Below are 13,874 nucleotides of genomic sequence, written 5' to 3' on the forward strand. Positions count from 1 at the left end.
TTAGTACCTTTCTTCTTATACAAGGTGATGATGACTGCATCACGAAGGTCTGAAGGTAGTTCGCCTAGTTCCCAACAGCGCACCACAAGCTCATGAAATTTAGCATGGAGTGCAAGGCCCCCATGTTTCCAGACTTCAGGTGGAATTCCATCAACCCCAGCTGCCTTGCCGATTTTCACCTGCTGTATGGCCTTAAGGGTTTCTCCTAAAGTGGGGGCAGTATCCAATTCGAATTTCACCGGTTGTTGTGTGATGGATTGAATTGCTGAGTCTTGTACTACAGGGTTGGTACTGAAAAGAGTCTGAAAGTATTCAGACCATCTATTCAGAATGGAGGTTTTATCTGTCAGAAGCGTTTGACCATCTGCACTGAGTAGTGGGCTTTGGACTTGGTACGTAGGCCCATATGCTGTTTTCAGGGCCTCATAGAATCCTTTGTGATCCCCTGTATCTGCACATAGTTGAGTTTTTGCAGCTAGATCGGTCCACCACTTGTTCTGGATGTCACGGAGTTTCTGCTGAAGCTTGCTGCATGCAAGACGAAAGGCTATTTTTCTTGCGTGACATGATGGCAGTGCAAGGTGTGCTTGGTGGGCAGTTCTCTTATTCCTCAACAAGTCCTGGATTTCTTGATTGTTTTCATCAAACCAGTCCTTGTTCTTCTTGAGGGAGAACCCTAAGGATTCTTCAGAGGATTGCAGGATGCAGCTTTTAATATGATACCAAATTGTTTCAGGAGAGGAATCTGCAGGATTTGTGGGATGGTTTTCGAGCCTGGTTTGAAGATTTGTCTGGAATCTTTCTCTTATTGTGGCTGATTGGAGATCGTTAACTTGAAGTCTTCTCCTTGGGATACTGCCCCTTTTGGGTTTGAATTTGAGAATGAAGTTGAGTTTACAGCGCACAAGCCGATGGTCTGTTTGGCATTCTGCGCTGGGACTACAGTTATCATCTGAATACTGTGCCATTGATTACTACCAGGCTTATTACTATTCGACACAGTAGTCCAGATGATTTTCAACCCAAACAAGGATCTGTTTGTCCAGAGCCCATTTATTTAGCTTCTAGATTACTTTTAATGTATATTATATTTTATTATATCAAGTTCTAAATGTCTCCAAGGATGAAAACTCCACAGTTTCCCTGGGGAACCCAAGAGACTTTGACCACTCCAATGGCAAAGATTTTCTTTTCCCTTGTACTGAATTGGAATTTCTCTTGCACAATCTGTTTCTCTTGTCTCACCTCCTGCACTGAAGACCCTCTCTGTAACTTCCCATGAGGTGGTTGAAGACAGTAATAAGATTTCTCTAGAACCTTCTCTTAGGCTGGACAAATGCGCTTCTTTCAGCCTTTCCTTATATATCAAGATCTTCAATGCCTTGATTACCTTGGTAACTTCTGCTGGACTCACTCCTCCATGTCTTTCTTGTGCAAAGATATGGTCTCATAGTCATAAATGGAGAGGAATAATCATTTAGTAGCAACCCTAAACTGTTGCTGCCCCACTGTTGATTGTTCATCTCCTTTTCAGAAAGTGCTGATGCACATGGGGCCTGGAAACAGGTTTTGGCTGTGAAGACCTACACAGAAAAGATGTCACATATCTCAGCCATCTCCTTTATTAAGTCATTTTTGCAGCCTGTTGTTTTCCTTTTTTTCCAATTCTCAGACTATTTTTAAAATTTTTATTTTATTTCATTTCATTAAGAATTTCTTTTGCCAAATTTTCTGGGTTGTTCCTATCCTATAAAAACTTATTCAGATAAACCTTTATCTATCTATCTATCTATCTATCGATCTATCTATCTATCTGATCTAGTGGATCAGAATCAAGGGGAAGGTCAACAAGGTTGATATCCTGGTGGGAGTCTGTTATAGACCACCCAACTAGGATGAAGAGGGTGATGAATTATTCTACAAGCAGCTGGTGGATGTCTGATGGGTGACTTTAACCTGCTGGAAACCCAACACACCAGAGAAGAGGCAGTTTAAGAGATTCTTAGAGTGTATAGAGGATTATTTCCTGGTCCAGCCGGTAAATGAGCCTACCAGGGGTAGGGCCCCACGAGACCTGCTGTTTACAAACAGAGAGGGGCTGGTGGGAGATGTAGTGGTCGGAGGCCGTCTGGGGCACAGTGACCATGAAATAGTTTTCAATACTCGGGGATGCAAAGAGGGCCATCAATAAAACTTCTACCCTGGACTTCTGCAGGGCAGATTTAGGCCTACTCAGAAGACTGGTTCAGAGGGTACCTTGGGAAACACCCCTTGAAAACAAAGGGGTCCAGGAGGGATGGACATGGTTCAAGAAGGAAGTCTTGAATGCACAGAAGCAGGCTGTCCCCAGCAAGCCAGATGGGGAAGACGGCAGCCTGGATGAACAGGGAAATTTTAAAGGAAATTAGGGGAAAAAAGAGAGCTTATCGACTATGGAAAAAAGGGTTGGCTACTCATGAAGAGTTTAGGAATATAGTTAGGCCATGTAGGAAGAAAATTAGAGAGACAAAGGCACACTTTGAACTCAATCTAGCCACTTTTGTTAGGGATAACAAGAAGTGCTTCTACAAATACATCAATAGCAAAAAGGGGGGCAAAGAAAACCTCCATTCTTTGTTGGACGTGGCGGGGAACATAGTCACCAAAGATGAGGAAAAGGCTGAGGTGCTTCATACCTTCTCTGCCTCAGTTTTCAACAGTAACAGAGGTTGTCCTCAGGACAACTGGCCTCCGGAGCTGGTAGACAGAGACAGGAAGCCGAATAGCCTCCCTGTAATCTAGGAGGGAACAGTTAGTGACCTGCTGAGCCACTTGGATCCTCACAAATCTATGGGACCAGATAGGATTCAACCTAGGGTGATGAGGGAGCTGGCAGAAGAGCTCACCAAGCCACTTTCCATCATTTACCAACAATCCTGGCTCACTGGGGAGGTCCCAGATAATTGGAAGTTGGCGAATGTCACGCCGATCCACAAAAAGGGCAGCAAGGAGGACCCGGGAAACTACAGGCCTGTCAGCCTGACCTCAGTGCCTGGCAAGGTTATGGAGCAGATCATCCTAAGTACAATCACACAGCACCTACAGGATGGACAAGGGATCAGACCCAGCCAGCACGGGTTTAGGAGGGGCAGGTCCTGCCTGACCAACCTGATCTCCTTTTATGATCAGGTGACCCTTCTGGTGGATGAGGGCAAGGCTGTGGATGTGTCTTCCTGGACTTCAGCAAAGTTTGAGACTTTGACACCATCTCCCACAGCATAGTCCTGAAAAAGCTGGCAGCCCACGGCTTGGACAGGGGCCCTCTGTGCTGGGTTAGGAACTGGCTGGATGGCCAAGCCCAGAGAGTGGTGGTGAACGGTGCTGCATCCAGTTGGTGGCCAGTCACTAGTGGTGTCCCCCAGGGATCAGTGCTGGGTGCAGTCCTGTTTAATACCTTTCCTGATGATCTGGACAAGGGGATTGAGTGCACCATTAGCAAATTTGCAGATGACACCAAGCTGGGGGGAGAGTGTTGATCTGCTGGAAGGCAGGAGAGCTCTTCAGAGGGACCTGGACAAGCTGGAGAGATGGCCTGATTCCAACGGGATGAGGTCCAACAAGGCCAAGTGCCGGGTCCTGCACTTCGGCCACAACAACCCCTGAAGTGCTACAGGTTGGGGACAGAGTGGCTGGAGAGCAGCCAGGAAGAAAGGGACCTGGGAGTTTGGATTGACAGGAAGCTGAACATGAGCCAGCAGTGTGCCCAGGTGGCCAAGAAGGCCAATGGCATCCTGACCTGTATCAGAAACAGTGAGGCCAGCAGGACTAGGGAAGTGCTGGTGGGGCCACACCTCAAGTATTGTGTCCACTTCTGGGTCCCTCAGTCCAAGAAGGGTGTTGAGGTGCTGGAGCAGGTCCAGAGAACAGCAACAAGGCTGGTGAAGGGACTCGAGTAGAAGTCCTATGAGGAGAGGCTGAGGGAGCTGGGGTTGTTTAGCCTGGAGAAGAGGAGGCTCAGGGGAGACTTCATCACTCTCTACAACTCCCTGAAAGGAGGTTGTAGCCAGGTGGGGGTTGGTCTCTTCTCCCAGGCAACCAGCAGTAAGACAAGAGGGCACAGTCTTAAGCTGTGCCAGAGGAGGTTTAGGTTGGATATTAGGAAAAAATTTTTTACAGAGAGAGTAATCAGATATTGGAATGGGCTGCCCAGGGAGGTGGTGAATCTACTGTCCCTGGAGGTTTTTAAGATGAGACTGGATGTGGTACTTAGTACTATGGTCTAGTAACCATGGCAGTGTTGGATCAAGGGTTGGACTTGATGACCTCAGAGGTCTTTTCCAACCCAGTTGATTCTATTCTATAATTCTATGATTCTATGATTCTATCTATCTATTTTAAATCAGTCAGCTCACCATTCCTCTGCTGGCAGCTTCAGAAGGGATTCTCTCTAGTAAAGTCTTCAACAAACCAATGTCTGTTTTAAGGAATTCAGAGTCCTACCTGAATTCAGGTAGTCTTCAGAGCTTTTCCTCCACATCTTCAACTCAGTCACACTGTGGTCACTGCAACCCAAATTGCTTGTATGTGACCAGACTGCTCAACAGTTATCCCTTGCTTATGTGAACTGGTAGAGCAGTAGCCCTGATTGTCCCCTCTGGGATTTGTATCAGAAAAGCATAGCAGGATTCTGCGTTGCTTGCAAAATTCTGTATTTTCTGACCTGCAGATGCCTGTTGTTGAAATCCACCCTGAGGAGCAGAGCCTGCCATTGAGAAACTTCTCCAAAGAGTTTGTGGAAAAGCTTAATCCACTTCATTCTTTACATGAGGGACTCCATAACAAGCTCCCAACAGACTGTTCCCAGTGTTTCTTTGCCTTCTGTTATGGACTCTCAGGCTCTTAGCAGGGAAAGGAGGAACATAAATTTATCTCCTTTCTTAACATCTGATACAGAGAAAGGGGGATAAATCTGATGTATCAGTGGGCAATGGTCAGTGGTCAGGCCTGATAAATGTTTATTCTGTGAGAGTTCTGATGTGTTTCAGAGATGTTTTCCTAATAAATTAGGAATAGTATATATATAAAAGGGGCTTATAAGAAAGATGGGGACAGATCTTTTAGCAGGGCCTGTTGTGATAAGACAAAGGGCAATAGTTTTAAACTGAAGGAGGGTCAATTTAGATTAGATATAAGGAAGTTTTTTTCAATGAGAGCAATGGAATTCTGTAACAGTTGCCAATAAAGGTGCTCTGGAAACAGTCAAGGTCTGGATGAGACTCTGAGCAATCTGATCTAGTTGAAGATGGTCTTTGCTTATTGCAGGGGAGTTGGACTAGATGACCGTTAAAGGTCCCTTCCAACTCAAACTATTTTTTGATTCTGCATTTCTATGCTAAAGTGGAGAAAGGTTCTAACTGTAATGGTATTTTGAAGTCTAAGCCCATTTCCAAAAGTGTCTGGAGCAAGATAACACTTTTGGAAACTAAAAGCTGGAGTCTAAGCACTGAGGGCAGGAGAATCTATCTAGCAAGGCAGTGAGAAAGCTGTTAAAACATCTCCTGTGGGCTGAGAGACAGAAGAAGCTAGAAACAGATTTAATTGTCAGTGCTCAGCATTCTCACTGAGAACTGGAACATCAGTGTAGGGAACAACTGGCAGCAAGGCCAGGTCACACAGGAACCTCAAGTGTGAGTGTCTGGTGACAGGAGGTCAGACTGGAGGGTCCACAGTGACTTGGTTGAGTCCTTGCTGCTCCCCAGCAATCCCAGTGGGTGAGTTACATGCTACTGCAGGAGAAAAAGAAGCAATTGCACAATTTATAATCTCTGTTGTCTATACAATGAGTACATTTTATGATAGATGCCTAACTTTAAAAAACAATATTAGGTGAAATGGATCTCACTGATAAAGGTGAAGTACTTGCTAAAGATCATAGGAAAAACAGGAAATAAAAAGCAGCACATTAATCTAAAATAGCCTGTGATATAGAGGGTGATTGGGAAGAGTACAGTTCTGGCTTCGTTTATGGAAATGAAGTTGCATCCACTTACATTAGAAATTATTATAGTTCCCACTCTCTAGATAAAATCAGCCTGTAGGTCTCATTTACCTAATGTGCCCAAAGTTGAGATTCATCTAGCCTTTTCCAATTTTTGAAATAGCATTTGAGGCTTCAATTCTTTCTGTCCTTCTTCATTCACAGTTGTAAAATTCTAATTAGACTTTTAATGCAAGCAGCAGGCCAGTGACTATGTTAAGCCTGAAGGATTTTTCCTTTCCGTTTTTGTTTGTTTGTTTGTTTTAAGGGGGAGTAATTAGATCTCAAAAAAGCTTAAAACTTCTGAGTAAAGGTATCAGAAGAAGTGTACTTTCCTTAAATCTACTTCTCAGCCTGTTATTTGTAACATAATCATCAGACATTTTATTAAGACTTTTTGTCTGTACCTGTAGCTGTCAAACAGTTTGGAAGAGATGCATACTATTTTCTTGAGAGAAATTAAAAATATTCTCAATATTCTAAAGGTATTCTTACTAACACTGTTTCTTAGGGTAAATAACAAGCACCTGGCAGGATGTGTAAGAAAGTCATGTTGCAAGAATGAACTTTTGTGTTGAGACTCCCCAGAAAAGTGATTAACCCAAAATACATTTGCTTGATATACTCTTCTGCATTTTGGTAGAACGCTGTGGAATAAGATACATGGATCAGGGAACCAGCAAGGAGAAGAAATTATGTAAAAAACCCTACCTTCGTGTTTAATTGTTCTTCATCATCTATTTGTGAAGAACAGTGGAATGATGGTGTCAAGTCAGAGAAAAGACCCTTTTAGCCTTGCTTTGTATACAGAATAGTGGAGGATGATGGAATCACAGAATAATTCAGGCAGGAAGGGACCTCAGAAGGCCTCTGGCCCACCCTCCTGCTCACAGCAGGTTCAGCTCTAAGGCCAGTCCAGGCCCCTCCAGCTTCTTCCAGCTGGGGCTTGAAAACCTCCAAGACTCCAAAACCTGACAGTCTGCCTGACTGTCCTCTCATGGAAAAAAGTTTCTCCTTATCTTGAGGATGAACTTCTCCTGCTTCAGTTAATGCTCATTGTCCCTCATCCTGCATAGACATGTCCCTGAATGACTGTGATGAGCCCAGCTACATATTCTTGATGACCTCCACAGAGGCACTGGTGCCTGATGTTAAATTCCCTGCAAATCCATAGCTCCAAGATATGCAAGTCCAGCTCCCCCAGCCTCTCCTCAGAGAGTTAGTGCTCTAGCCACCATCTTCATGTCCCAGTAGGAAAATAAAAGAAGACATGCAAAAGAAAACCACTACTTTTTCTCTAGCTTTTGGTGCAGTGTGTATTTTTCTTTTTGATTAGCTTGTCTATCCAGCTTCTTACTCATCTGGTTACCCACCTGGCCTGACTGTGGTGTCCAAACATGAATACTAGAACATTGTGGGAGACATTACCGAAAATCTTGCCAAAGTTGATGCAAATGGTATCCCCACCCTTTCCTTGTTCATGATTCCAGCCACGTTACTGTAGAAGACAATCATGTTGGTCCCACATGATTTATCTTGGCAAACCCATGTTCACTGTTCCCAGTCACCTTCCTCTCCTCTCTGTTGTCAGAAATATGCTCCAAGGGTACAGAATATGCAGGTTTGGTTGCTTTTTTTCCCAACAGACTTATTTATTTTAAAGTACTTGCTTGGAAAAGTAAATAAAACTCTCATTTTTTAAGACAGAGACATCATGAGATGAAAGACTTGTATAGAATGAAAAAGCAGTTCCTTCCTCTGCCCAGTGACCTTTGTCTGGATTTATCAACATACTCAGAAATCATAATAATTTTTACTTCCATTTGTTTTTCTTTTTCAGAGTAGAAAGACTTCATTATAATTACTTCACTTATAGATATAATTTGCAGAGGGGGAGGCCAGGGAGTTGGACATGCAGACTGAATGTCTTGCTAAGCATGATAAATGCAGTTACTGAGCAGCTTCCATGAGATCCCAAAATCGTATTGTTAGGTAATGACTCTTCTTATCCTAGCTTAGATGCATCTTTGTTGTAGGATACCTTATTTCCAAGGATTTTGCAAATACTAAGAGTAACTCGCTGAATTCGACTCCTGTCATTCAAGATGAGAGCCATAATTTGGTCATAACTACTTAATCACAATTATAAGTATAATCTGCCCCAGGGTTGACATGCAGACTTTCATTTGAGATGACATCAGCTTTAGCCCCATACTCTGACTGTGCTTCAGTTTCATTCTGCTCATTCTGTACTTCTGAGCATGAACAACAGCCAATATCTGTGTGTACCTTACACTGACTTCTTGAATAACCATTAATTTATACACAGCTGTCAACTTCATTTTTCCAGCTGTAGGAAGGTGTGACATACCAAAGTCTGAGTAATTTTTAATATCATAAAGGGCAGAGAAGTACTTTAATGTGGTCGGGTTTTTTATGCTTAGCTTTAATTTTACCTAGGCCCAGTGCTTTGAAATTTGCATGAGGGTTAACAGCATTGCCTCTTCACTGCTAAACCTGGTCGCTTCTATAAATATTTCTGGGAATGGTCAGGCTCCTGTAGCTGTTCAATATTCATGGCTGAAACTGTATTTGTGATTAAAAATGCCTAATTCCAAGAGAGATCCCCAAAAAACTGTCTCTGAAGGCAGGAAACACCCAATATTTGTGCTTTAAGAAAAATATTGTGCATTGCTGTCAAAATAAAAATATTTATTTAGGCATTTAATGATACAATCTGTTCAGGCAGGGGTGTATGTATGTATGCTTGTAATACAGCTGTATTTTGTATGTATAAAGGACAGTTGAAGCATTGTTTCATTTGTTTTAAAAAGAATCTTTATATAGAAAGAAGGTATGTGCATATGAATAAGGGTTTTTTTAAATATTTAAATAGAAAATACCTCTGATGTTTTATTAGAAAAATAATAGCTACTCTTGAAACATCTTATCTGAAATATTTGGACAGGTTGCACTTGCAAACACAAGGTTTTAATTTCTAATTTTAGAGTACAGTCATCAATAATAGGACTTGAAAATATTGCAGTTTATGTAGACATTACAGATAATTTTTTAAAGTAGCAGCTAGACCATGTCATATGTAGTTGGTTTATATAAAATGAACATACAAAAGATATACTAATATACTTCAGGGAGACTGCATGAATGTAAACCTAATATACCTCTTTGAGAAAAATTAATGAACCTGGTGGCTGATGTGCCAAATAAGTGGCCTCTTAAAGAGATCAGTGCCTGTAACTCAGTACATTCCAAACTACTTGTACTTGTTACATTTTCTTGGGAATTTAAAATAATATTAACCTACCAGCAACTGCAAAAAAGCTTGTGACAGGGATGTTATGTTTAAATAGAACTTGCTAAAAATTACAATATGACAATGCCATTGGTGCAGAAACTTTAAACTCTTAACTGCAGAGTAGCGGAAGAAGATTACATTATAATTCACTTTGGGTAGTAAGTTGAATGAAGTTTCTATTCTGCTTTGAGTGAAGGGAATAATAAAATTGCAGTTGACTTCCTTGGGGACAGGATGGGGTCCTGCCAGGCTCTGGATGATAAATTAAAATAATATATCAGCAGCAGATGGTTGCAACAGATGATTGAATAACCACTATGTTTAATTTTTATGAAATAACTTATTTTAAAATATACAGCTTGTCAAGAAATTAAATCTGACTCAGATGAATTCTAAAATGTGTTATATTTTCATCATATTATGTATATTTTACTTGCCCAATAAATCTCCACAGCAATAATATTATAAACCAGCAATGTAATATATATATATACTCATTCAAATTCAGAAAAAAATAATGTTGCATGTAAGAAGAATGCAATAGAAATAAGGAAAGAAAGAACAAAGAGACAGTAGGAAGAGTTTTAAAAACATTAACCATTCTCCCTCTAGACCTCTTTACTCACAATACAGAGGCATTTAGGTACCTATTCCTGTGAAACCGGGGGAGTCTGGATTCTAAAAATGGTGAAGCACCTACATATCTCTGTGGATATGTCTCCTGCACACAGCTGAATAGGGTGTTATATATAAAACACAACACTGAAATAGAATGGATGTTTTGACTCATCCTGTCAACAGGCATTATAGATGGTAACAATTGCATGGCTACTACATACACAGCTGGGATTTCCCAGATAGAAGTGTGAAGTACTCTCAAGTGCACAGGGAGGGAGTTTGATCTGTCCTGGAGGCATATAACTGCTCATTCAGTGGACAAATAATCTATACATCTGCCAGCCATCCAACAGTTCCATCCAGGTGTTCCCCAGCTGTTCTGGATGGGCTGTAGGTGCTCATGCAAGCTGGGGAAGGTGTCAAGAGTCTTCCCTTCCTTCTGAACAAGTCTAATAGTGTTCTATTACTACACCCCTGTAGTTGTTTGTCATAATCACGGAATCATAGACTCATAGAATGGTTTGGGTTGAAAGGGACCTTAAAGATCATCTAGTTCTAAGCTCCCTGCCATGGACAGGGACACCTTCCACTAGACTAGGAGCTCAAGGCTCCATCCAACCTGGTCTTGAACACTTCCAGGGATGGAACATCCACAACTTGACTGGGCAACTTGTTCCAGAGCCTCACCACCCTCACAGTAAAGAATTTCTTCCTCATGTCTACTTCCATAATGCCTACTTGGGCTTGCACAAAAGCTGTGTTTATATTATGTGATTAAAATAACAAGACATTGCTTGTCCTCTGCCTCAGAGGACAGGTTATACTCGCACAGCTAACACTATACACCCAGCTGGGGAGGCCTCACTGAGTGCATCTCAGTGACTTTCAAAACAAATATGCACTGTGGGCATCCTACTCCTGGTCACCTTCGGATTTCTGAAATATCAATATTCCCTGATCTATTCTGGGGGGAAATCAGTTTGCTCAAGCCAAACTCATGCAATTCAGAGTGTTAAATATTTAACAGCACACATGATCATAAAACGTGCTAGAGACCAAGGCCAGACTCTCTTCAGTTTACTTACAAAGACATAGCAAAGTTGCCATAAATCTGTTCAAATGTGTTAGGAAAGGAAGGAACTTTAGTCATGGCCGCAAGTTAATCTAGAAAATCTTTTATTTTAAAGTTTAAAATTCATTTAACACGAGGACTCCAAGAATAGATTATAAATTAAAACAAAAAAGAACAGATTTGTAATCTCTTTCCTAGAAAAAGAAAACCAGATACCAAAAGTTTATTATTGGAGCACATTTATGTACGTAAACTTAGTGTCTGAGAATTGTGTATTCAGTACACTCATGGCTGAAAGAAGACATTAACCAAATTTAATGCAAGAATGAGCTGTGCCTTTTAAGAGGCAGTATAATAAATTATTGGGACAATGTATCAGCCACTGTGGGATGGTTTTTTTACTGGAATACTTGAAAGCAATATGGGACAGGTTTCTGAAAGCAGTACAGGACAGCTTCCTGAAAGCAAGGACTCAACCAAGGACTCCAAGGTGAATACAAGAGTCACTCTATAAAATTCTGAGTCACGTGAAAGATCAGATTTTGAATGGTGGACATAAGGCCAACCCAACAAGGAGGGGCAGGTCCATCTGGGTGCATACTTCAGGATCAATTCTTTCTCTTTAGAATGTCCCAGACATTCTAGTGACGACCAGTGATGAAATTGCTGTCCATGGATAGGTACCTTATTCCAGGTTCTTAATGGACAGCAGCCATTCTTCAATGATTTATTAAGATTTTGATTTTAAGAAATGCTCTTCCAACTGAGGTATCTGATGTCTGAAATCTCAGAAAATGTACTGGAAATTTTGCAAAATGCACAGGAGACAACAGCAAGTCTGAGGATTAAAGATGCTATAATTTTCCCTGCCTTTGAGTGCTAAGCAGTTGACATGTCTTAGTTTGGTAGCAGCTGGATTGCAACAGTCACTGATCTAGGGATTGTTGTTCAACCAGATGTTTGCATTGTCCTTTGGGACCTTCAGGGAGAAAAATGAAGTATAATCAACAGCTATTATAAATAACAATGGACCCAAAGAGGCTCACAGACTCTGCACAGTATGTTCAGCATTCACAGAAATCTGTCTTTGCATTTGCTATGAGAAGAGCAGAACAAGTCCGAGAGTGGTCCACCTCCCTCACAGATCTTTTAAGAGTCCGGGTTTCCTGAAAGCTGATGGGGATCATTCCAGTCACTTCACAGAAAGCTGGATAGGGTTCAGAGAGTGCAGAAGAGGGGTTTATCAGTTTTTCGTACTTAATGCCATCCTGTGAAATGTATGTGTCATGAAGGGATAAATAATCTGAATAAATTTCCATATCAGTTTCAAGTATACAGAGCTTACATGGTTACAGAGAAACTATGCAATTACAATGTGCAGCATTCCAGGAAATAATGGAAATGGGAAGTTAAAAAAGGCAAGTTAAATGAAATATTCCTGTGGCATATATGAAATCCAGTTTAGTTTAAAAGTTCTGTACACTTGGATGGAAAAGGAAAAGCTTAAACACCATCCTCAGCACTAGCCAGTCACAGTACAAACTCTTTAATGTTGACTGGTACTCCTCTGGGAGTAGTTACGACTTCAATATTCCCTTGATAAATTAATTTCTCCAAGATGTTCCCAGGGCTTGTGTACATTCTGCTTGTGGCTGCACTGATAGCAAAGTCACATTCCTCAACTCTAAAAACCCAGTAAATACATTATGTTGTTTCATGAGATTTGTCTGTTTTGCATTGGAGAGCCAAGAAAGAGGACATGACATGACCTTTAGCTTATAGCCTGGTTATGAGAACATCTTTTCATTTGTGTGCTGGAGAAGTACACTGCTCCTTCCAGGAAGCACAACCAACAGGACAAGCATGACCAACTTTGACCACACGTGGAAAAGAGATAATGACAGCATACTATGACCAGTGGTATTGGGTTTTAAAATGGATATTGGGTGCATGAAACTCACATTAATGAAATACAGATACCTTATTCTAACAAGACAGTCTATAAACACAGCCCCTAGCCTGCTCAGATGCCTGAGACATCACTGCTGTTTCCTCTAAAATTCTTCTATCCAAAGTCTTGCTCCTCTGCCTGTTTAGAGATTTTGTTGTATTGGGTTCATATAAGATAAGTGAATGGTAGGTGAACATTTCTATCCTCCACAAAGGGAAATCCCCGACCACTCTCACCTGTTGCTTCTTCCTAGTGCAGATGTTTGGTTCAAGTTTGATCAAATCTGAAGCCTCTCATGATAAAGCTTGTTCCCCTGGTCACCTTTCAGGGCACTGAACCTGTCCCTGCCAGTCTGCAGATGGAGTAGGAGCCTTCATCTCCTGCCAAGTCTCATGTCTCCAGCCTCCTCCATCTCTGTCATTCACCCCCGAATCTATTACAGCCTCTGGCCATCCCTCCTTTGGTGTGGCACAGGTTCAGTCTCTTGCCTCTGAAAGGTCTCTGTGCAGATCCTGTTAGTCCTCCTGGATGTGGCTAAACCTGCTCACCTCCTGTGGCAGCTCCTTCAGCTGGCAAGTCAGTTCCTCAACCAGAGGATGTTTCCATTACTCCCAGTCCTGGAAGCACCAGGCACTCCCTGTAGCTCGAGTCTTGGGTGGCCATTTCCTGCCTCTGAACCTACCTGATCCTCCAGAGATAATTTCTCCAGTTTGTGATCTGGACCATGCCCTTGGCATGTCCGGTTTTTCAGCAGCCACTTGCTCTCCAAAGCAGTTTTTGAGATACTTCTACATCCAGTTCTGTACAAGGTGTTGGGTCTGTTAATTAGACAACTATGTTCCTGAAGAGGTGAGCCCTCATGAAGTTCAACAAAGGGAAATGTCAAGAATTGCACCTCAGG

Source organism: Neopelma chrysocephalum, unplaced genomic scaffold (genome assembly GCF_003984885.1).
Source record: "Neopelma chrysocephalum unplaced genomic scaffold, ASM398488v2 Primary Assembly neopelma1_43, whole genome shotgun sequence".
Classification (NCBI taxonomy): Eukaryota; Metazoa; Chordata; class Aves; order Passeriformes; family Pipridae; genus Neopelma; species Neopelma chrysocephalum.